Source organism: Heliconius melpomene, chromosome 13 (genome assembly GCF_056956725.1).
Source record: "Heliconius melpomene rosina isolate 202511_hmr_F chromosome 13, ASM5695672v1, whole genome shotgun sequence".
Lineage (NCBI taxonomy): Eukaryota > Metazoa > Arthropoda > Insecta > Lepidoptera > Nymphalidae > Heliconius > Heliconius melpomene.
In genome coordinates this window covers 4,319,704-4,345,885 of record NC_140401.1, presented here as the reverse complement: position 1 = coordinate 4,345,885, position 26,182 = coordinate 4,319,704, and the positions used below count along the sequence as shown (strand labels likewise).

Sequence of the window (26,182 nt, the reverse complement as noted above, 5' to 3'; positions counted from 1 at the left end):
AATATCGCGTTTAAACTTCTTTAAAACGTTACTACGTTTCACTCTATTACTATAGAGCCTTATCTAGTAACTTTGGAGTTTGACAGAATATTGTCGAAGTTTCTTTCAAAGGTAAAGTTGCAGGAAATCAACGCAGTTCCAGGCACATGTAAGCGCATCCAGCCAAGTTAAAAGCTGGAAACGCGCAATGTTTATTTTACGAACCATTTCGTGACAACTCTTGTACTGTAAATAGTAAATTAAAATCTACATACACAAAATTAGGTAAATACATATAAAACCCTCTAGTTACTAAATTTACATATCTCAGACTGGTGTTGTCACTAACTCATTCGCTCATCAAAAACCTAACCCACTTCTAGATGACCTAGAAACTTAATATTTTGTATCGAGGTAGGTTGTTATACACATACACAGGAAAAAATCTAAAACAGAAAATTATTGATAATTATTATAAAAGAAGTAAAAAAAATAAGTACGAAAGCTCAAAGAACGTATGGAAATAAAGCGATTTCAATGAAAATTATATATTATAATGATTATAATATAAAATAAAAAAAATATATAAAACGTAGTAATATAAGGAATATTACTACTTTTTATAAATATACATAAGAAGTGAGAACTAAGTTCAATGCAGAGTAGAGCGTGGCTCTCATTTCTATGACAAAAGGATCGGAGATTTATGTGGGCTTTCTTATACATATTTGCAAGTTAGTGTACTTTCAGCTTATAATGGACTTATACTATTAGGTTCATATATTTGCTAAGATGGTAAAAAATAGCTAGATAAATTTTGAGTAAACTCAAAACTCGGCACCCACGTAAAAACAATATTGAACTGGGTTCAATTTATATTTTTGGTAGAATTAATCCCATAACAACAGAAACACATATAAAGAAAAGAATCATATAAGGCAAGTTCAGAATTAATAATAAAAAACTAAAATAAACAAATTTTATTACGTACTAATTTTAAAGCTCTTAAATTTTATTTAATGTATAGTCATATTAAATTTAATTGGTTAATTAAATTTTGATTTGGCGATGATTTTATTCAATTAGAGCAAACGATAATATATCGAAGTAATATTCATTAATTAATTATTCGTTACATGTTGCAGAGTAATATGCTAATTGAATACCTATAGCTCTAATTTAACATTTTATTGACATTCTTACTATAAATTACTGTAGACCCTAAAATTTATACCGATAATAATTATTTTAACTGCCTTAAATAATTTTTGTGACATTTATTACGTCTAATTTATTTAATAAATTTTATTTTATATGCCACAAACATAAATTAAAATAATATGGGTCGATCAGACTGCTTTCGACTCGATAAAATAATATTAGAATATTTCTTTTTATCTATAACGAATTTATTTCACTAACAGGCAAAAATATAATGAAAAAAATCACAGAAGCCTTTATCAAAAAGCTACTAAAGTTTTAAAGCTACTTGTTTAGTGCAAGTTTTTAATAACATACTTGTTTGTCTATATGCAATAAACTTTAAAATAGAATTTCAAACTATCGAATGCACTCTTTATTAGTTCACAGATATACAATCCAGTCTTCACAAGAACCTCATTATGGAAATAGGTTTCTTTAAAGAATCGCATATATTCTTCGACTGTAGCAGTCCTATCTACGAGTGTTCCAAAGTTTTACTATTGGCGCCCGGGGGAATGTTCTTGGAGAACAATTGCGGACACATTGAGCGTCTCAACCAAGCATTTTACAGCTTGGAAAATTCACCGCTGTCTTCATAAATGTGGCCAATTAAAGCTGGTGAGAGTAGTGCTTGAAACTTTCATGCAGTACGTTGAACACCTGCTTCGGTTGAGCGTTCCTCATATGTCTACTTAATGTGGATATTTACGGAATAGTATAGATACGTATAGAATTCCTGTTAAGTATGTTTTTTGAAATTAAAAAATGTATAGATCAAGTAAGCGTCAAAAGGGTTAAGATAAGTACTTAATGTATTAGTATTTAGCCTATTATGGTTCCCACTTTAAGACATTCCTAAGCTAAATAATAATATACTCCATAATTTAAACAGCAGGGTAGACAGAGGAAACTGCACTTTACCTCGACACTAGGGCGAAGAAATAAAAATAATTAATATTTCACTTCCTCGAGTGGGAATTGAACCCACAATCTGTCACGTTTGTGCCCCTACGCTAAGATTGGAATCGGTCTCTAATACTCAGTTATTCAGTAATATTAAAAAAAATACAATCCATTACTTAATCTACGAACATTTTGTACACGAAACTTGTTCGTTTCGTACACGAGCTTTCAAGCATTAAATAATAATAATAATATCTAAATATCTCCGTTAATAAAAAAACTATTTTAAATGACATCATCTGATAACGCAACACGAGCTAATTATGATGCTCTTAACAATAAATTGCAAGCCGGATCCTTTTTAATTGGGAGAGGCTTGTTAAGTTACGTACTAACCTCCATTAGGGTTCCTAGAGAGAACAAAAGACTCTTATTCTTTATGATGCTAGCGTTCCAACATAATAGATGCTGTTCTTGTATTTAATGTGGAACTGTATAAATAGTTACATGATATTAATATACTGTAATGTCGAAATAGTGTTTCTTTATATAAAATAGTAAGACTCTTCTCTTCTTCTCTTTTCTTCTACATTTTCATGAAATTTCCATAAACTGATGAGTGTGTCCAATTATTTTAGAATAGGATAAGATACATGGTACACGGTGTTTTGAATTTTGTACCTTGTAAAAAATATAAGTTTATTTTTCAAAGGTGCTTTGATATAACAAACCTTTGAATTTACATCACTAAAAATTAACTTAATAAATTAGCAACTATAAAAATATAAAAATAACTTTAAAAAAAATAATACAGTCTACTTAACGACGAACAATCAAGTAGGGCTTGACTTATTTTGTTGAATCTATGTCCTTTGATAATATAGCGCCATAATATATTATAATTTCGTTTATATTCGCCTATAAGGAAAATTACTAAATTACGTATTTGAGAAGAAAAATCTTCTAAAGATTAATTTTCATTTCGCCTATTCCCACTAAATACGTAGAATAATCATTAATCACTCCCCAAAGGATACTTACTAGAAATGCATAAGCATAAGAGGAACCGAATCTTTTCGTAGCTCTAAGAAATGGGTGACAGCCGCGACCCTCGCCACTATGTCGATATGTCAAAGCGACGCGCCGTTCCACTTGACACTTTAGTTTATTGGCACATTCGCATGTCAACGAACTAAGTCCGTATATCGGATAAATAAAAGTTTCATAAAAATATTATCCAACGCGATATTTTCAGTTTTACTACTGTTCCAAGTATGATTTAGTTTTTTATTTTCTTTAACAAATTCTTTAATATGTAAATAGTACAAGCAATTTGTTTATTATCAGTTATACAGATTCTATGCCAAATGATAATTAAATAAGTACCTACTTAAGGAGTTGTGATTACTTTTAATTTACAAATCTATAGTATTTAATTATTTTTTTATTTCTTATTTCCCTTAACGTCACGTTATGCCCCCCCTTCCGACATAGATTAACATTACACCGATTTCGAAGACATTGTGTGTTGGTGAAACTCAACGTCACGCTTTGCATATTAATTTATAATAACAATTTAAGATAATTTCAAAATTTTAGTATAAAAAAAAATTAAATTAAAAATATTTTTTGCAAATAACGCTAACAAGATTAAATGAAGATTGGCTGGATTGATATACTTTTGTTTGTAAATTGGTGATGAAAAAATTACGTATATTTATTATTTAAAATTCTATCTAAAATTATTTTACCCATAAATATATAAATATAAAGTATTTATATAATTCTAAAATCTATGTTTCATGATAAAAAAATGATTGCTATTAATAACGACAGAGGAAGTGCTGTTTTTTTCCAATCGAACATTATATTTTTGAAAATAGAAATACTTCGATTCATATACAAATTGTAAAATGTTGTATATACTTTTCGCCAGTTTTATATTTGCGTGCCTATTCAACTATTTTCAGGTCAAAAAGCTGAAAATGAAAATATAAAAATGTACGTTCGAAGAGTTAGTTTTTTATTGTAAATGTTCAGGATGCGTATTCGGTGCTGTCAGAAAAAAGATGATTTTTCTTTTATCAGCTACATGCTGTATCCCGCACACAGCAGGGTAGGCAGAGGGAACCTAGTGTTATGACACTCCGTTCATCACTTTCTGCCGAATTCTGGAGCCATTGCGTGTTGAATGGCAGAACTCAACGCCGCACTTTTGCCTGGACACCAGAACGAAGCGGATTGAAATCGAATCAATAAAATTCAATTTACAGCAAAAAAAAATAAACAAAATAGTAACTTTTTTTGTATTTTCTTAGGCTTAATTTACTATTAGGAATAAATGTTCTACCAAAAATATCTGAATAAAAACACAAAAAATCGATCTAAAATAAATTAGAAGTATATTTTCTATGTAGACCTATAGTTTTTTGAAGCATATGTTTGTAAAAACACGTTTGAAGGTAGCATGGATGGTGACAGGTCGTTCATTTTCAGAAAAATATTAAGTTACAAGTCTATGGAAATTTACTACATTTTGACTTTCGTAACACGTTTCAGTTTAACTTTTCGATATGTCGGACACGTTCCCGACGGCGAATTCGACACCCTTTTTAAAGAATGTTACAACACATTTTTTAAGTATTTCTCTACCTATTTGCTATTTAATTGTATTGAAATTTACAAAAACTTATTTCAGTTTATTATATTTAAATCAAATTATTTTTTTTCTAATAATTTATTATACCAAATGATTATTTTATACTATAGGTACGAGACTAGGTATAACATTACTAATAAAATAAAGTTCATTAAACATGAAAGAATTGTAGATTTCTCACTTCCTCTATAATATAAGGCTCTCTAAAAATGGAATTGAAAATCAAATTTCTCTTGTAGACAACAACGCAATGCAAGATGTATTTTATCTGTTTTGTTATTTGCAATAATTTAACAGACAAACTGTGGACATTATACTAATTAAAACAAATGTCATTAATACATTATGAACAATATGTTACAAGGAATGTATCTAAATAAACTAAGGATTCTCTAAATTAATTATATTTTCTATGTAGATTATAAAAAAAGTAAGAAAGTTACTTTTATTTGCTTCGTTGCGCTCCACCCCACTTTATTATTGTATTCCAGCGGTGTTCTTTATTCTAAGAAGTTCAAACGTACATAATATGTATGTATATTGCTAAGCGAACTTTTTATTTCAAGTATTTAAAGTTTTATGTTTGTATTATTTGTTTTATAAACATTGTACTTATTTTAAACAAAATGGTAAAAGTTTATAAAACTTGTAAATTACGTAAAACATAAACGCCTAGTAAAAATACTAAAATATTTGTAAAATGAAAATATTTGGACAATAAATTATATAAATGAACGTATTGTCTGTGTAAGCAATGATATTTTAATATTTTATACTCTCTTTTACCTGCGGGTTCACCCCCGTGGTCAAATAAAAATAATTAAAATTTAAACTCATTAGTTACAAAAAAATATATATGACTTTAGTTTAGTTTAGTTTATATATTATTGCACACAAATAATAGAAAAAGAAAAAACAAATAGCACAGAAAAGCAATAAATAAAAACAAGTATGCAAAGGCGGCTTTATTGCTTCAAGCAATCCAACGCAAAGCAAACGAACTTAGGTTCGTATTTATAGATCGATCTTAAGTCCAACATCGATATTTAGTTTATATGTAATATAGACTGTAGCGTTTCTCTTTAAAGGAAATATCCAACACAAAAACATTTTTTCCATTCAAACCAATAGTTCTTGAGATTAGCGCGTTCAACCAACCAACCTTTCAGCTTTACGTTTAGTATGGACATACATATAAATCGATTACACATATACAGTATATAGAAAAAAAGGTATATATTTATAAAAAAATTGTAAGTTAAAGAATCCTACGAGGAAAACATTGATCTCGTTATGATAAGCTTGCCCGAGTATATAAAAGAAAAAGAGAATGGAAACCTTTTCTAAGTCCGTCTTAAACCAGTCTTTAGAAATTCTTACTCAACCGAAAGAAGTTCACATACCTACCTACATATGACATGTACCGACAGAGATAAAAAAAGAATTGTTATTTTCTTATCATAATGTTTTATTTTTTTTTTATTTATTAATTCATACATTATAAACAAATATTCATATATAAGTATATATAAGTGTTGGTAATATTGGACTCTTTTTTTGTAAATACAAAAAAATAAATACGACGATACAATATAAGAGGTAAATTGAGTTTCACTTTTAATTAAGTCACCGCAAGCACCGTTCTTTGAACAATTTCCGACTGCAAACTTGTTGCAAATTAAAGATTAATTATTTGCTAGGTTATGAATATTGCAAAAGAATTTAACATTATTCAGCATAAAAGTAACAATATTTAATATTATTATTGATTTACTGTCAGATTTTCTTCAAATTCTACAATTTAAAGAAAAGCTGACACAAAATAAATCCATTTCTAGATATATGTCTTATTTCTCTCAATGGTAAATGGCACTGCCGACTATATCAATTAGATACTAATACTATTGTATAGCAATTGCTACCATAAAAGTTTTGAATTATTATTTACTACATATTTAATATAATAAAATAATATAGCCCTAAAATGTAATATATTTTTTTAAATAACTCAATTGAATTATTAAAATTACATTTTGTATACACTATTTATATAAGCTAGCTTAATATTTAAATAATACAACCACTTAATACAACAAAACTTACCTAATATAAATAATTCAATCCAAAACAATTATATTATGAACAGTTCTCACTAAACCCACTATACTGATCTGTAGCTGTCAATTATCACCGAATGTACGCATGTCGTAGATACCGCTACGTAGGAGCGTAGCGCGGGCGCGCACTCCGAGCTCTCGTAGGCAACTAAGCGGCGGCGGCCGCTGCATGCCGTAGCACCTCAATCATAAACGCTGAGATGCACACACATTTTACTTAATATTTTACTAAATATATATATATATATATATATATTTATCATTTATTAAATAAAAGAAATAAATTTTATTCATATTTATAATTATAATATTTTATGTACATAAATGTGGGGAACGTTATAATTTGTAAATAATTATAATAGTCAATTTCATTTCATTCAAAAATAGGTTAAGCACCGTCCCTAATACACATCAAAGGTTTCTTGTCGCTTCAAATGTTCTGGGGGATTAGGTTTGTTTATGTAAAGAGAAATCGTTTTAAAAGACATTTAAGACATAGCTAAGGTAATAGGGGCAATTAGACGATGCTCAGCATAAAATAAATTATAATATTCCACGCCCAAGCCTCAAGTTGTATAAAACGTAATGAAAGTATTTATTTCCTGTTTTATAATAATTCAGAACCCTAATATAAAGTTTATTAAATTATTTAATACTTGCAACATTATTAAGAATAAACGTATTCTTAAAAACAAAAATGAAGCTGGAAGAGACGCTGTTACCACCTGGGGCTTTACGGGGTTAGTGGAATTTATTAGCATTCAAATGATTTATAACTTGCGAGCGGCAGCTGAATTTTCTGATTCATCTTAAATTAAATTCTTTTTTCCTTTGACTGGATTTCATTAAGAGTAACAGAATGCTTTAAATGGGAAAAGATAATCTATAGAGTACTTCCCTAAAGAATATAGAATTTTTATCGTATTTTGTGATATTTTTGATATGACATAGTTATCACTACAAATATTGGCCGTTACAAAGTTATTCGTTTATTGCATACATGAACTTGATAAAGAAATTTAATAAATTTAGCAATGCCTTTATCAGCACCTAAATCTGTAGTATAACAGACATTATTAATTGAGGTGGTGGCGCAGAGGTACAAGCGTGTGTATAAACGCGAACGATTGTAGGTTCAATTCCCACTAGACGGAATAAAATATTTAATATTTGCATTTCTTTACTCTGTCGAAGCAAAGGCGGCCACTCAACACGCAATGCCTCCAGAAGTCGGCTGTAAGTAGGATGTGGAGAGTCCTAACACTAGGCTCTCGCTGCTATCGATAGCTAAAAAAATAATAATTAAAATGAAAATTATAATACTGTTAGACGTGTAGATTTGGGTCTGATGAAAAAATATTCGAACCTCATTTCAATTGACGTAAATTAGTATCACATAATACTAGGTACTTATTATTGTCTAATATTTTACAAAATTTCTTATATACAAACAGATATATAAAATGTATAGATGTATAATACATCAGTTTGTATATAATAAACTTTGTAGTATTTTAAAGTTACATAATAAATATTTTTCCCTTAGTTTCTTTGAAAATATTTTATGCACTTTAAATGTAGCATTGGAACTGACGTTTTTTTGAATAAGCCGGTCGTTCGAGTTTAAATATTTAACGAGGCCTGGGTAAAAGAACAAAGGGCATTCCTGTCTATCGTCGAAAGGCTGCCGTCATTAAATCCAGCCATGTTCTATACTGACTGACTTCGTTAGCGTTGCACTACCAAAGGATGGAAAAATAGTAGCGACAATGTTGTAATGAAGATGTAAACAGATGGTGTTTTTTTCGTTTGTACACTCTATTTAACTTTTAAATTTTTTTTACTTATGGAATATATAGTACTTTTTAAACTAAATTCTTTTCTTGATTTTGTGTTATAAACTTTCTAAATTATAAATAGAACAGGTATATAAAATTAAACTCTCTAAATATGTAAACACCGATTTTAATATAAAATTATAAAATATAATATTGTTATATTAAGTAGCGGTTTAAATGGTATATGTTTTTTATTATAGCTTTACGCTGTATCCCGCAAAGAGCAGGGTAGGCAGAGAAAACCTACATTTCGTTCCCTTTCCTTACTCTGTTTTTTATGACACTCCGTTCCCACGAATTATTCTTAATTTACCAGAGAGAAAAAATTAAAATATTTAATAACTAATTCCCTGGTGTGGGTTTCGAACCCACAACCGTCGCGTTTACAATCACACACGCTTGTGCCACTGCTCCAGGACGACCTTAAGATTAATATAATTACTTATTTTATAAAAAATACATATTAGCAATATACAGAGTATTTTCTAAATACATAATATGTTATGAAGGTGGTTTTAGCAAAACCGATGCCTTTTTGAAGTTTTTAAATTTTGTTCATAGAAGTTGGAACTGGAGTCGGTGTCAGAATTCCCACCAAATTTATCGATAGTAAAAAAAATACTTTTAAAAACCCCTATATTTAATTTAAAGGGACGCTTATAAAGAAAATGTACCTAGTTGTCCTGTTGTACGTATAGAGAGCGCGTGACAGTTTTTTTAGACAAACTGACCGCGGCCGCCATCGCGCGTCCTATTGAATAGTATTGGAATCGGTCTGAGCCGGAATTTCAGTCGGAATTTCCGACCTATTAGAGTCTAGTTATTTAGAAAATTGACCAAACTACAAATATTTTTTTTCAAGATGAGGAATAACTCAAATTACAATTAAACGACGACAGAAATGTCAGACATTAATATTTTTATTTTTGTGCACTCAAACGCGGTGAAATGTCGAACTTGTTTGAAAACTATTCAACTAAACTAGCCACTTGGACACAACGTGTTCACTCAACAGCTGATGCGATATTAATTATCGCGTCGGAATCAATTTTGCAATTAGAGACACTAGTGGTCGTTCAGAGACACTCGATGTACCCACTGAGTGTACCGTATATGGTATCCTAGTATATTTCTACCATAATAATATTATATAAATCATAGAATTAACATAAAAAGGCCATAAATTGAGGTAGTGCAGGGGCACAAAGTGTGTAAATGCGACTGGTCCTGGGTTCAATCCCCACTGGAGGAAATGATTCTTTTACGTAAAATTTATATTTTCATTTCTTCGCTCTGGTTTTGAGGCAAAAGCAAAGGCACTCAACACGCAATGCCTCCAGAATTCGGCGGAAAGTGGAGAACGGAGTGACTTAACACGAGGTTCCCTCTGCTTACCCTGCTTTGTGCAGGATACAGCGTGAAGCTGAAAAAAAAAACATAAAAAGGAAAATATTATACTGAATGGTTATTATTTTGTATGCAAGGTTCAAATGATAGCTAAATGCTACGGTTTGCTAGTTGACACTGATATACTAACAAGAGAGTAATTATCCTCCTTTCTCTGATGTGCACTCGCTGCCAAGCTCTAAAATAAAACTGGAAGCAACTACACACAGGAGAGCGCTCAGCTTGTACACTTAAAATATACATACATTCTAAATATGATTATGGTAATTTATGTAATTTTTTGATACATTTAAATTACCAAAAAGTAATTTAGTTTTATCTCAAAGGATTTTAAATATAAAAATTAAATTATACATACATTGTCTTAAATCGTTAATAACAATCATACTTTTAATATAAATAAAAGTAGCCATTTGATAGTTGACGACTCCATACAAATAAATATAGAACATGTAATAATTAACTATTAAAGAAAATTAACGTATTTATAATTTTGTTTTTAAAGTTCTTTGAATTAAATAGAAAAGAAACATTACGATATACTTAAGTAATAATAAGTTCGTATATCAATTAATATTCGTACGAAGTATTACTATGAATTCGTTACAATATACGAAAATAAAATGTATTACTTTTACTTATAATGTTAATCTAATATATTTATTTCTCCACCGCTCTTATTTAGATCATTACCATCCTGGTAGATTTAATTATCTTCTTCAGTATAGTTATATGCTACTTTATACAGACAAGAACTAATATTTTATTTACTAAATCTAATATATATAACAAAGGCCAGTAGTGGCGCAAGGGCACAAGCGTGCAACTGTAAACGTGACAGGTTGTGACTTCGATTCCTACTCGAGGAAATAAATATTGAATATTTTCATTTGAGTCAAAAGAGCGGCGTTTAGTTGCGTCACTCACCACGCATTGCCTCCAGAATTCGGGAGAAAGTGGGGAACGGAGTAAAACAATTTATTAGTAGCCAGTGCAGCTTTCCCATGCTTATCGGGCTAGACCCTTTCGGAGTTACAGTGTTCCTATGGCCACCTTCCAGCTCCATCATCAGACCCTGGTTACCAGAATTTCGCATTAAAGACACAAATTACCTTAAATTCTTAGTATTAGCAAATAGAACATGTTTAACTAACTGTCATGAACTTAACGTAGTTTAACCCACATATCAATCAGGTAGTTCCTGAAGTATTGATTAATAATCTTGAGTGGTATAATTTGAGGAGAAACGAGAATATATATATATATATATATATATATATACACATTCACATGTATATTATTATAGGAGTATCCATACCTATATTATAATACTACTACTGTCTGTCTTTTACGCGATCAGGGCCAAGCCGCTAATTTAATTGTGATAAAACTCTCATATAGAGATACTTGAGAGTCTCGGGATGAACATAGGATATTTTTTTTTCTCATATTTGTAATATTTTCGATATATACCAATATATTAAAATAATTAATTTGACATGCAATTTATTCCTCCATGTTAATAACAATTGTCGCTACGCGTTGCTAAGCAACGGCTTGCAAAGTTTGTTGTTTTAAGAAAACGTCTCCCAAAGTGAGTTACTGCTTAATGCATACATGGCGCGCGCCGATATAGATTTGTATACATTAACAAAAACTAGATGATTTCTATAGTTTGATATTCATCCTTATGGAAATAAATATTATAGTCACTTTTAGCATTTCATCTAGATGGAAATTATAGTTTACTGTATAACATTCTAATAAATAATTAAAATGTCACTGATTTCAAATGACCTACGAGTGGTATAGTATGACCGACACGAACGGGATGACTGATGATTTTGTAAATTTTTATATATTTTCGAATTACTATTATTTTTTATGTAATTATTTGCTGCTTAATAATTAATAATAATATAATTAATAATAATTTTAATAATAATTTTTATATAATTAATTTATTTCAATTCGGTTATCTATACCGATGTTATACACTTAAAATATCGTAATTTTAATCATTTCGGATTTGATTTAATATTGTTAGCAAAAATTAATAATTATTTAATATAGAAAAATGTTTGGTACGCGCGCACGGCAAACTTTAGGTACTTTTTCTAATATTAAGAATTTCCTTTACTTACTTTTACCTCTTTTGTTTGTTCATTTCGGTTACTCAAATATTTTTTCTAATAATAAATCTCCACTTATTATATTTTTTTTACTTATTTTAATTATTTAGGCTTATATTTTCGCGGGCGTAGCCGCGTCCCGGCCCACTAGTATTATATATATACATACATATTGTAGGTACAAATTTAATAGAAAATAATCCATAAACGCACATATGTGCGTGTGTGTATAAATATATAACCAGAGTTACATATTTATTTATCTCCCACGTGTTACTGGGACGATGTGAGTACTTAACTGTGTATTAAACTTACATATTAATAAAATATGATTTTAATTTATAATTTTGAAGCTGTATATAAAAAAAACGAATACATTTTTTAAAATATATTATTTCACAAAATTGCAAATCGTTTCATCATATTTGAATAAATATTTTTAATGAGCATTGAATTCAATAAAAGGTGGAACAATGACGTATGTGGGCACACATTGTGCTCCTTTGTTTTGCACTGAGCGTCATCATTATAATTTTTTCACCGCAACAATGTCTAATGAGTAAAAGCTCTACACATATTCTTTACTGGTCAATTACATGGTCTATTGTGAAGGTTTTAATGACATGCAAAGACGGCTGGCTGCCTTAATTGTTTCGACAGGAAGTAGAACAAAGCATTTTTGTTATTTCCTTATGGAAAATAATTTTAAGAGATAAATATAGTATGTATATATAAATATTATAGTTAAATCTATAACAATTTTATCAGCCTCACGCTGTATATACAGCAGAGTAGACAGAGGGAACCTATTATTGAGACACACTGTTCCCCATTTTAAATACACAAATTGAAATAAATATTTCATTAAGTCGAATAGGGTAATACCTACAACCAATCGCGTTAACAGTCATACTTTTTGCCACTGCGCAACGACTGGTCCCAATAAATTTTAAGAATTAATAAAAAAGTTATCACAGTTGACGGCATAAGAAGAAGACAGTAATATGAATTTCAGGGGTCACCAAATCATTGAAGAGTGCCGACATACGAGCGGTCCCAGGCCAGCGGAAATAATGACATCCGGCAAGTAATTGGAATGGGCCGGTGTACAGAAACGGACGACGCGTGAACAAAACGAAATATTTCTTTGGAAAATCAGCAATCATTAAAAAGCATTTGTTCACTTTTCATGTAAAAAAGGTCTTGCCCAAATATAACAATTTAATAATACGAGTATATCCTTGTATACTTTCATATTGTTAAGTAAATTTATACTAGTGGACTCGAACGTGGCTACGCCCGCTTGAACTTTACGAATATTTATTAAATATATTTATGAAATAATTTTCAGTTTTCAATAGAGAGATGCGTTAAGCAAGCTCATTTTAGGTGACGTTTTCTAACAACAAACTTTGCAAATCGTTGCTTAGCAACGGTCGTTCAGCTACGGCTGTTATTAACATGGCAGAATAAATTGGATGTCAAATTAATAAATATTTTAATATCAATATATTAAAATACCAATGTATATATCGATAATATTATAAATATGAGAAAAAAAGTATCCTATGTTCATCCCGAGACCCTCAAGTATCTCTATATGAGTATTTCATCACAATTAAGTTAGCGGTTTGGCCCTGATTGCATAAAAGACAGACAGACAGACAGACAGAGTTACTTTCGAATTTATAATATAAGTATGGATTTTAAAAGTACATAATTTATAAAAATTACAAATATTAGAAAATAGCTTGTAAATTCTGTATAAAAATCTTGTTGAAAATAAGATATTTAAGGTAAAATTTAAAAAAATATATGATGAAGGAAAAATTTGAAGTAATATTGGGTAGATTGGTTGCTGCACCAGCCGTAGTAGAAGCAGGAAATAATGATGTCCGATGAACTACCCCGTAATTGAAGCGCGCCGGTCAGGGGGCGAAACCAGTAAATTACGACGGAAAACGAATAGCTATACAGGAAATTTAGTTTATCACTTATTTGCAAAATGACCGGTCGCTTTTCGTCCGTTAATCTAATTTTACTCTCGATTATAGCAAAGTTGGGACATACAAAGTTTTGTCTATAGAGAGCTTTTAAATTAGAGACGTTATTATTATTTTTACATTAGTTATATTTGGACTGTATTTTATATATTGTCGAATTGTTTTGTAAGTACAATTGCCTGATGGAATATCTGTCGTAAAATTTATCACAATCGTACCCGAGGTGATATACTTTTTGCCCATCATCAATACTAACTAACATTAGAAACTTTCTTGTATGCATCGAACCATAAAAACAACTTGTCTCATATTAACTTTACTAATTATTTGATAATCTCATAATAACTTTCAATTTATAAAATGAAAGCTAGCAATGATAACTATAGTAAAGATAAGTTGTTAGCATATCTATAGGTCATTTATACGTTTTCTAAAAATACGTTTTTTTTCGTGTAGAATAACACTAATAAATGTAAAAAATATAACATTATAACAAGAAAAACTCATAGTATTGTAATATAACATATATTCAAGCATATATTTACATACGCTATGTGTCTTGTCAATAAATCTGGAGCGATGACAGTGCTGGTGGGACTCTACCTTAATTACACTCCTGGCGTTATCTCCCAAAGTTTGGCCGCAGCAGCCTCCAAGTGCAGTTCTAGCACAACATTTAACTGATGTTGGCTTACTGGCTTGTTGGGCCAACACGTGGAACTATAATAATATGATTTATATAAGATTTAGTATTAGTACAGTCCCCGGTGCGCAATCAACAATTATTCACGAATATAAACGTCATGTCACACTAGAATTAACTCTGTTAGCTCGTAAACATGTTCTGACATTGATTTATGGCATTAATTCCGCAATTCCGCGCCATAATCGTTAAACACTCGTTTTAATAAATACACCATATATTACGTGCAATTGTGTGTGACATAAATAAGGATTCATATGTAGCAAAGGCTTACTAATATTTTACTTGTTACATTTTCCCGTATTTGCTGAAAGCGAAGTAATATTAATATATTGTTATATTGTTTTTGTTTAACTGAATATTTTGAACCATTAAAATGGGAATAATAGGCAATTGTGCATTCAAATATAGGAATTCGTTTGAACAGAATTGGGTCCGAATGGGTGGTGAGGTTTTACTACATATTGCTTCCCGCTAAATCATTATATCACCAATTTCAGTCAAGTCTGAAATTTAGATGATGGCAACTGTATAAGATAACACATAAATATAAAATCTATAAATTTTACTAAATATTTAGTAATACAATATATAGCAGCTTCCTATCTTCAGCATGGTATGTAGAAGGAACATGGGAACCTTATGTTAATACAATCTTTTCCCTACTTTCCGCCGAATTCTGGAAGCATTGGTTGTATTGTTGCATCTGGAAGTATTGCTGAATAATAATTAAAATTTTATCATCCATCCATCAGCCTTTTAAGGTCCACTGCTGGACATAGGCCCAATGCTCGTCACTCCGTCCGGTCCTGCGCCCTTTGAATCCAGCGGGTTCCCGCTGTCTTCTTGAGATCGTCGGTCCACCTGGTTGGAGGGCGGCCTGTACTCCTTTTGCCGAGACGTAGTCGCCATTCGAGGACCTTTCTTCGCTGTCGGTATAATAATTATAACAATATCGGTATAATTTTATAAATATAAATTTAAAAAAATCACACCATCTATGATATTTTTCTTTGTATAACATCTTAAGCTATTCAATACCTATTACGCAGCAAAACACAACATTTGCTAATAAGTTAAGTAGAAAAAAATGATTGTCCTTTCCAACCACTTGATTCTTCATAATAAAGTTATAATATTTTTTTCTCTTAATTCCCGAAGAGCGGAACAATCAGTAAAACAGAAAAGATAAAAGCATTGTCGCCTTGGAACGTTCACGTTTTTGCCGAGGGTCCCTCGTAAAACTTTATTAGGCGCATTAAGGTCGTGGTTGAATCCTGTTTATGTAATCGCCTCCAGGGACCTTTAGCAGGAAAAATATTAAGTGAAAAAGAACACACAGTGACCCTCCAAGATTATGTACTTATATGTGGCGACGTGCTCCTTCGATACCACTTATCTATACAGGTGGTTTTTCTTATATATTTTTTACGTCTTGCGTCAGAAATAAAATGTGGTATGTTATCTTAGAATATAAGTTAATTATTCTCAACTATACAGCTGTACCTACAAAAAAAACTTTTTTGGGTTCTTTTTCGCTGTTCTGAACTTTCCGTCCAATCACGAGACTGCATGCTGAGCAGCAGAACGTAGATAAATAATTATAGTCGTTATACATTTTTAAATACTTTATCTCCAATCTCTTTTACCGAAAATACATTTTTCGTTCACTATAGTGAATAATTTTTTCCATTAATAATATACCATGAAATGTAAAGCGCAAAAATTATAACTTTCACGCATACTGTACGTTGGTTTCCTTTATTTTTAATTAAATTATATTTTTTTGTAAATCGGTTTCGGTTATTCAAAATATTTTTATGTTATTTTTTAGCAAGATTGATAGAGGGAACCTAGTGTCAGAACACCGTTCCTTTCTCAACTTTCCGTCGACTTCTTGAGGCATTGCGTGTTGAGTGGCGAAATTCAACGCCGCTTTGCCTCTTCACCAGAGCGACTAAAAGCTTTATATCAAAATATATAGCAAATGCATACTATACTACACAGCTTACATTAAATAATGTGCTTATGGTGTATACCATAAAGTTTAACTAAGCCAGTAAGTTATAACAGTCGAGGAGTTGAGGGACTGGTGTCTGCTCGGTTCCACAAATAATCTATTTAATGCCACGCTCCAAAATCTTATTCACATAATCAGGAGTTCGTGACTCTAATTCTTGATGCAAATCCGATGCCAACTATTTGATTAGATGATGCATGTGCCAAACTAACTTAAATGCATGAATTATATATCTAAGCTGCAATTTGCGCGACGGCAACGTTATATTTGGCTTTAGATGTACCATTACTACCTATTTTATATTAAACTATATTATTAATACCTATTGTATATTAAATTTATATTATATCTATGGATCGTTTGCATGATGAGAGAAATTAGTGAAAAATTGACAAGGAATGTTTTTCCTCAGTTTTGGGCCATCTAGAGATGATGCGCGCTTGGTTATGCAATCCTACCCCGAATTTTATTCTAATTTAACACAATGATTTTAATATACATTACAAACATACTATTAAGAAACATATTTTTTTCATGTACTTTAAGAAATGTTACATTATTATGATGATACTTTTTAAGAAAAGAAAATAATAGAAAAATGAGAAAATATGATCGTAATAAATTACAATACCTACATAAATGGATTTTGCTGTGAACGGAAGTACGGAAGTAATTTCAAACACCTTTTAGTCTATTAGGCGGAATCCGTGTAACATTAGTTTAATAATGGGAATGAATGTGAATGCACTGATGTATAGAACATGCCTGCAATCACGTGATAGTCTAAAATCTACTTACGGCGACCATATTTGAACTGTGAATAATGTGTTCATTTGCAAATAAACATAGATTATTGTTGTTATAAGAAGTTACCAAAGTAAAACATATTTTTGTTTATATATGTTAACTAGCGACCCCCTTGCGGCTTCGCCCGCTTTTACTACTTCATTATTCATATAATGTATGTTTGCAAAGCACTTAAGATAATGTGAAAATTAATTTACTCCAATTATCCAATACGTGCAAACGCATCTAAATCTTCGTTGCTATAGAGACAGGCGGGTTTTTTTTTCGCGCTTGTGGTTAATGCTGAAGAGGGTATTCTGTCCCCGATGAAAAGCAAGCACTACGTGGCTGCCTGTGAGGAAAATTAAATAGAATGCATCGGCCGGGAATCGAACCCGGGCCGCCCGCGTGGCAGGCAAGCATTCTACCACTGAACCACCGATGCGTGTAAGGCAGGCGGGCGCGGCGGACGCATGGCGAGTGGCGAGCCGTTTCGCAGCAAGGATTTTTTGATATTGTAACAACTTCTAAAGTACTTATTAAAATGAAAAACAGTAAAAGACAGTTTTGGTCTACATTAAATGGCCAACGTAACTAATATACTTATTTATATGCTGAGAGTAAGGGATAAGTGAAACTTGAGTAACATACAGCTGATGTGTCAACGGCGGCATGTGTCAACAATTAAAATGCGTTTTTCTGTAAAACTATTCACAATTTCGAAATAGTGTAAAAAGCAAATTTTATCTTCGTTTAACGTAGAAATTTATTAAAGTATTTTAAAGGATAAAGATTAATACCATTATGGAGAAATATCCCTCACAATAAAAAATATATTGAAATTACTATTTTTAGACAGAAATATGATCACTACATGTTATTCTTAAAAGATACGAATATGCTCTCGCGGACTTTTTTGTAGATCTTATTAAGAGAAACAATACTCCAGTACATTTTTTTCATGTAGTATTTACCATTAAAGCAGCGCATGCGCCAAAGTGTCTCAGCGGGTAGGACTTTATACACATTTATCGTATTTATGTTAATTTACATAAGAATGTACAAATAATAAACTATATATAAACCTTCCCTGAGAAATACTCGACCTAATGGTGAAAACCGCATTCAAATACGTTGGGTGGTTTAGAAGAAGAAGAGTTAGAAAGTTCAGACAGACACAAAAAGCGACTTTGTTTTATAAGATATAGGATTTGAATTTTATTTTTAGAGTTATGTAACCGAATGGTAAGTAACTCTTAGGATTATTTTTTACACACTAGATTACTCTACATGAACTTAGTAAATAAATAAGTATTATGGAAACTAGTTACGATTTTTACACAAATAAAAAAATAAGGAAAAAAGAAATACACAAAATTCAAACTAAGAAAAATCATCGAATCGAAGTCAATAGTTAAAAAACGGACATTCCTAAAGTTGTAAAATGTCAATGCCCCTATGTAAAATATAATAATGTAAAAACACATTTTATATATATATATATACTAGTGGGCCCGGACGCGGCTACGCCCGCGAAAATATAAGCCTAAATCATTAAAATAAGTTAAAAAATAATAATAAGTCGAGATTTATTATTAGAAAAAATATCTGAGTAACCGAAATGAACAAACCAAAGAAGTAAAAGTAACTAAAGGAAATTCTTAATATTAGAAAAAAAAACCTAAAGTTTGCTGTGCGCGCGTACTAAACATTTTTCTATATTAAATAATTATTAATTTTTGCGAACAATATTAAATAAAATCTCAAATGATTAAAATTACGATATTTTAAGTGTATAACATCGGTATAGATAACTAAACTGAGATAAATTAATTATAAGCAGCAAATAATTACATAAAAAATAATAGTAATTCGAAAATCTATAAAAATTTACAAAATCATCAAAGTCATCCGCCCGTTCGCGTCGGTCATACTCATATTATGCCGCTCGAAGGCTAGGTCATTTGGAATCAGTCACATCTTAATTATTTATTAGAATGTTATACAGTAAACTATAATTTCCATCTAGATGAAATGCTAAAAGTGACTATTATATTTATTTTCATAAGGATGAATATCAAATCATAGAAATCATCTAATTTTTGTTAATGATTTGTATAAAGAGATTTGTATAAATCTATATCGGCGCGCACCATGTATGCATTAAGCAAACTCACTGTGGGTGACGTTTTCTTAAAACAGCAAACTTTGCAAGCCGTTGCTTAGCAACGCGTAGCGACGATTGTTATTAACATGGCGGAATAAATTCCTTGTCAAATTAATTATTTTAATATATTGGTATATAACGAAAATATTACAAATATGAGAAAAAAAAAGTATCCTATGTTCATCCCGGGACCCTCAAGTATCTCTATATGAGTATTTTATCACAATTAAATTAGCGGTTTGGCCCTGATTGCGGAAAAGACAGACAGACAGACAGACAGACAGAGTTACTTTCGAATTTATAATATAGGTATGGATATATATATATATATATATATATATATATATATATATATATATATATGTATATATATATATATATATATATATATACATATATATATATATATATATATATATATATACTGTTTATACAAGCAAACCAAAATAAAGCTTTTTTTGTTGATTGTGGCATTTGACTCAATATTTTTATATCCCTTATACACATCTATATATATAAAATCAAAAGGTCACTCACTCATCACGAAATCTCAGAAACTACATGTGCTAGGAATCTCAAATTTTGCATAGTAGTTACTTATAGGACGTAGGTGCTCGCTAAGACGGGAATTTGTAATATTCCACTTCTAAGGGGTTGTGTCGAGTCGAGTCTCAAATTTTGCATAGACGTCACTAGGACGTAGTCATGGAGACAGAAATTAATAATAACATAGTTCACGCGGGTGAAGCCGCAAGCGGGCCGCTAGTTTATATATATATGCTTGCGGCTAAAGAACCCTTTTAGATGAGTACGGTTCGTAGTTGGCTATTTTTATACTATATTTCTATAAGCAAATATTTTTCTTATTATTATCTTATCTCTTTTTTAATACATATACATATAAACGTAATAGTAAATACCAGCTATAATACATATACCGCCATTACCAGAGCTATCACTGCACATCGTCTTAGCGGCTTACATGGATTTGGGAACGGCCGTCATCCCGTGACTGATTGTGCTGTCCCGGCCATTTCTTTGCAAGCCTGACTTGTAGGTTAGTGATACATTTCTATTACATTAAATGTAATAAGAGCAATATAGTATTTGAAATATTGAACTTTACTGATAGACCGATCTATCAATTTACATTTCATAAAAAACATAACCAAAAGTTAGTCAAAAAAACATAAGAATAAGAAAGGTACGGACGATAAAATTCTATGGCGCTCAGCAACTGGAAAAAAGTAAGCGAACACAAATTAGGTAATATTTATAAAGTGCTAATTCACTTACAAAAGTACATATTAAGTAATTTTTTCTTTGCGTTTTTATGGGTGCTTTATTTTAAATGGAGCTTACTATAAAATATTATATAAATGTACGAGAGACGTTATTTAAATTTTGTTGTATTTTATTTACAGAGTTCATTTCCAAAGGGTTTCACAGTTAATATTGAAGACCAATGGAAGACCAGGTGAAGTTTTAATTACAAATTAATGAATGTCCAATAAGTAAATGCACTAGCTAACTTGAAATTAAATGTACACATTTTTTTAAAGTAACTTAAGTTAAAACTTTAAATAGAACATTCATTTAAGAATTTGTTTACATGATCATGCTGTATTTATTTAAAACAAAGTATATATATATACTTATTAAATATATCCAACAATTTTAAACTATAAAGTAAAACAATTTATTTGCTTATTATTTTTAATTGAACAAAATAATATTAATTAACCAGTCATTTTAAAATAAATGAAAACAACTTCGACCAAAATATTATTGTACGGACGTTACTTACATATTTTCATTAAAATCAAGCATGATAATTGAAAATTTAAATGTAAACAATTTAAGGTGGGTATAATTTATAATGAAAATTTATTTAGCTCAAGTAAACTGGTTTAAAGTAGTCCTTAACTCTGGTCTACATCTGCTAATTACTTCCCAACTTGTTTTTGGACATAATTTTGGCTAATTGCAGCTACACTCGGCATCATGCCAACTGCAAGTTGCAGGGGAAAAGCAGTTTAAATCACATGGTAAAAATATTAGGCGACTTCCTGCTGTACTCTAATCGCTACTTTCCTTAGTAACTTTAGACTCAGTAAGTTTTCTTAACGCTTGAAGATATATTGTCTTCTATCTAAGCCCTTTTTTTTAATTTCACGCTGTAACCCGCACACACGAATCTAAAACGAAGGGAACCTGTGAACTTAGCGTTAAGTCACTCCGTTCCGCACTTGTGACTCCAACGCTGAACTGAACCCCCCATCGACGCGTGGAAATGCAAATATTAAATATCCATACCGCCAAGTGGGAATCAAACACACGATCGTCGCGCTTACAATCACATTTTGCTACGACGACCTCTAATTCTATTTAAAATTCTTTATAAACATATATATAACAAAAATTGTGTGGAAAACATAAGGAAATACTTACTCTTTTCGATTTAATTTTCGACTATTATTGAAAATAAATATTCAATTTAAAAATGTTTTAAGAATATTAAAATATTGTGGTATCATTTTTTATTATTACTTTTTGCTTCAGGGGATGCCACCAGCAAAACATCATGAATAATGTGATCGCCTTGCGGGTTATAATACTGGTATTTTGATAGCGCGTCGACATTGTTATCTCATGATGAATGGACTTTTTGTGTAAAATGGACAGTGACTTTCGCTAAAGGACACGTCATGTCCCGTGAACAATGTATCCTCCTAATTTTTCATATTATCAATCAACATAAAAACATTTTTGAATTCAAAAGCGGTCTCGTACGTCCATTATATAAGAGTAACATTAAAAAGAGGTAAGTAATTATTTTTTAATGAATAGAACAAAAGCATTGAATGTATTATATATAGGTACATGTATGCTTATTTAAAATATGCATAAGTGTGAGACTGTTACGCGTCGGCTGTGGGTTCAATTTCATTACTCTGGTAACGAGGCAAAAGGGCGACGTTAAGTCCAGCCGCTCAACACGCAATTCCTCGAAATCTGGCGAAAATGGGGAACGGTATCCTAATACTAGGTTCCCTCTACCTAACCTGCTATATCCGGGATACAGCGAGAATCATTCATTCATATTTAGAATGCACTATCCTTGAGGAAATGCCAATTTGAAGAAATCACTCGTGCACTTCGATTTGTAATTGAAATGCTCGAGCTTGACTTTTAAAGGAATTTCTTTGTGAATAGAAATTACTGAGCCAGTTGCCGCGCCGAGCCAAAGGATTCACTCGCTCAGCAACGTCAAATTAATTTCATTGGCAAAAACACTTGTTGAGTAAGAATCTAATTTACAAGCGTTAGCATCCCTTTATGTCAACCGCACCAAATTAAAAATGTAATTTAAATATCTTTGGAAGTTGGAAACTTCCAAACAAATACACTTTGCTACTTCAGTATTTTACATTTAAAGGAGTTTTAATATCAAATGAGAAGAGAATGTACAAGTATATGTAGTGACTATTTATTCTGTATTGCTACGTTACATTGAATAATAATTAAACACTCAAAAACTAGATTAAATTCTACGATATATTGTATAGATAAAATGATTTTTAAGTATTTGTGATGATTGTGGGACCAAATTTTCAAGGGCTCCCAGGATATTTTGAAGTTCCAATTGAAAGCGCTCGGGACTTTCGATCAGGTCTTTGAGTTTATCAGTTCACATATTTTGACCTTGAAGCTTTTCATACGTCGCATAAAAACTGTCGATCATTCCTTGTTTGACGGTACTCTCGCGAGAATGGGAGAAATTTGGATTTTACGTTTTATAGCCGACGCAAAAAAGGCGAGATACAATTCGTATTTAAAAAAATAGCATAATCTTAAAACTTACATACATGATGAGAAGCAAAGCACTTCAAGTTACTGAACTAACTTAATCATGGCTATATAAATGTCTCAAGGAGGAATAGCGTGGAGTCACTGTCTCTCTGGACTACGTCCTGTGTACTGGAGCCACCCATAAAATTTTATGAGCACACCGTATGAGCGTTATAGCTCTCCTCGATGTCGGATACTGTGTCTAACATAGTTTGTAACGAGAATAAAGTTGAGCTCGTACGTCCGCTAAAAATATTTAAATTTTCTGTGCACAAGGATACTTGTAGTGAAGTTAAAATGTGTTTAGCTCTCCTATATAAGACAGTTGTGAATTAATATAAAACCAGCTTCACTCTGTATCCCGCACACAGCAGGAGGAACCTAGTGTTAAGTAGTGTTAAGATACTCCGTTCCGGCACTAGAGCGAAGAAATGAATTTATAATATTGATGTATATAGGATTTTGTTGTTAAAAAACTATTAAGCTACGCCTATGAAAATAAGTTTTTTTTGGATTGTAATAAAATTAATAAATGAAATATCTATAAAACAGAATACACCATAAAAATCAAAGTTCGTAAAGCATTATAATTTCGTCGTGGTTGCATTTTCCTCTTAAATCCTCGGCCTCAGAGTCAAATTAAAAGGGATTGAAAGGGTACAGAATATCCATTACAGAGGTTTTGTACCCTTGGGCTTTTAGAAGTACTTCGTAAGATTGTATGCTAGTACTTATACTGGCATTTTTTTAATACAAAGAATATGTGGAATATAATTAGGAATAATTTGAAGTTAAAGCTATTAACATAACCGGTACATTTTTCATATATTTTGGACCATAATTAAATTGTTTTTTTGTTAATAAATCTATTTATACTTCTAAATAACATTTTGAAACAACATAGCTTTTAAAATCCCAAATGACCAAATACCAAACAGACATCAAATTACTGCGTGGAATAAGTACTCCTATATACTAGATATGAATAGCATCACCCGCTCTCGTCGCGGCAATATATTAAAAGGCGACTAAGGGAATTAGCCAGCAGGAGATGGGCAACAGCATCTCCTAAAAATCTAGGTCTACAGCGATCACCAACCCGCCTCCTAACTATAAAAACTATAAATCCTCCAAAAGTTGTCCAAAGTATCGAAAAGGGCAGTGTACCTAGTATTTAGAACATCTAAACTATATTTGAAAAATTCAGCTTCACGAAGTAACACACAGCAGGGTAGACAAAGAGAATCTAGTGTTAAAACACCATTTTCCGCCGAATTTTGGAAGCATTGCCTGATGACTAGCGAAACTCAACGCCGCGCTTTGCTTCAACACCAGAGGGTGTCGAGACAAAAGCGTAGAGGAATGAAAATATAAATTTAAATAAATATTTAATTTCCTCAAGTGGCGATCGAACCTACAACCAGTGGCGTTTATAGTCACACATTTTTGTCTCTGTGCCTCGACTGTCCTCTTTATTTGTTGCTACTGGAAACCATATATATTTGTTGAATGTTATACAGATTTAAGCTCGGCACGTCCAGACGACGAAGTGAAGCTTTGTATGAGAATATTTCTTCCAAAGTATCTGTCCCATATAGCTGCTATAGCTTTTATTTCATATTCAAAGGATATTATATATGAAAGTAAAATTAGTAAAATCAAAAACGATATTCACCGACATAGCAATATAAGCAACACGGATCGTAACTCCAAATGGATTTGATGAAAGTTTGTTGTTGCGTTAGATTTAATTCGTAAACTGAAGAGATTAAACAACAGTACCGAGGGTCGCTCCCAAAGTTGTTGAACTTGTAACAACAGTAACTTGTGTCTTACGCATTTTGAATATTTATGTACGGATTATCTGACATCTTTGTCTTATAACTACTACAGCGATAGGAAAATTTTGTACTATTATGCAAGTTTGTTTAAAGCACCGTCTGGCAGTATAGCATTATTATTTATTTATAGGAAAGACTCATCTGTATTTTAAATGTCCTAATTCTGTTTATGCTAGTTTTCTTCCACTTGCAAGTTTTAACACTTTTATCAAATAAACGTCACAATTTTTCCTAACTATGTGAATAACTAATATATTTAGTGTTGCTAGGCGTTTGGGAATTTCGTCTAACTCCTTTATCAGTCTTTTTTATATGCTTATTTTTAGAGATCATTATATGTCTTCAGATTTGATACGTTTAATATAACGCTATAGTATTAGGTTGTCAACTTAGGCACTTTAACCTTCAGAAGAACAATACTTAGAAAAATCATACGAAAGTATTATACTTTTCTAAGTACATATTAATGTAACTGGAACTGATTTGCAATTGAAACAAAGTAGGCAACGTTCATTATTAAATTCCAAACAATCAAAACAATAAAAAGTATATTTTCTTTTTTCTTAGAAATA

The 26,182-nt window shown here is 31.1% G+C and overlaps 1 protein-coding gene across 2 annotated transcripts in view; it reads right to left on the bottom strand.

Annotated features, from left to right (window-relative positions):
* Positions 1–26,182, bottom strand: part of LOC146532580 (uncharacterized) — a 93,503-nt gene that overhangs the window by 17,753 nt on the left and 49,568 nt on the right. The window contains exon 1 of one of the 2 annotated variants that reach the window (XM_085196229.1): positions 6,848–7,023. The exons of the other annotated variant lie outside the window; for it this stretch is intronic. The gene's annotated coding sequence lies outside the window, so the exon portion shown is untranslated. Of the gene's footprint in view, positions 1–6,847; positions 7,024–26,182 lie in introns of those variants that run through there. 2 annotated transcript variants of the gene reach the window in all.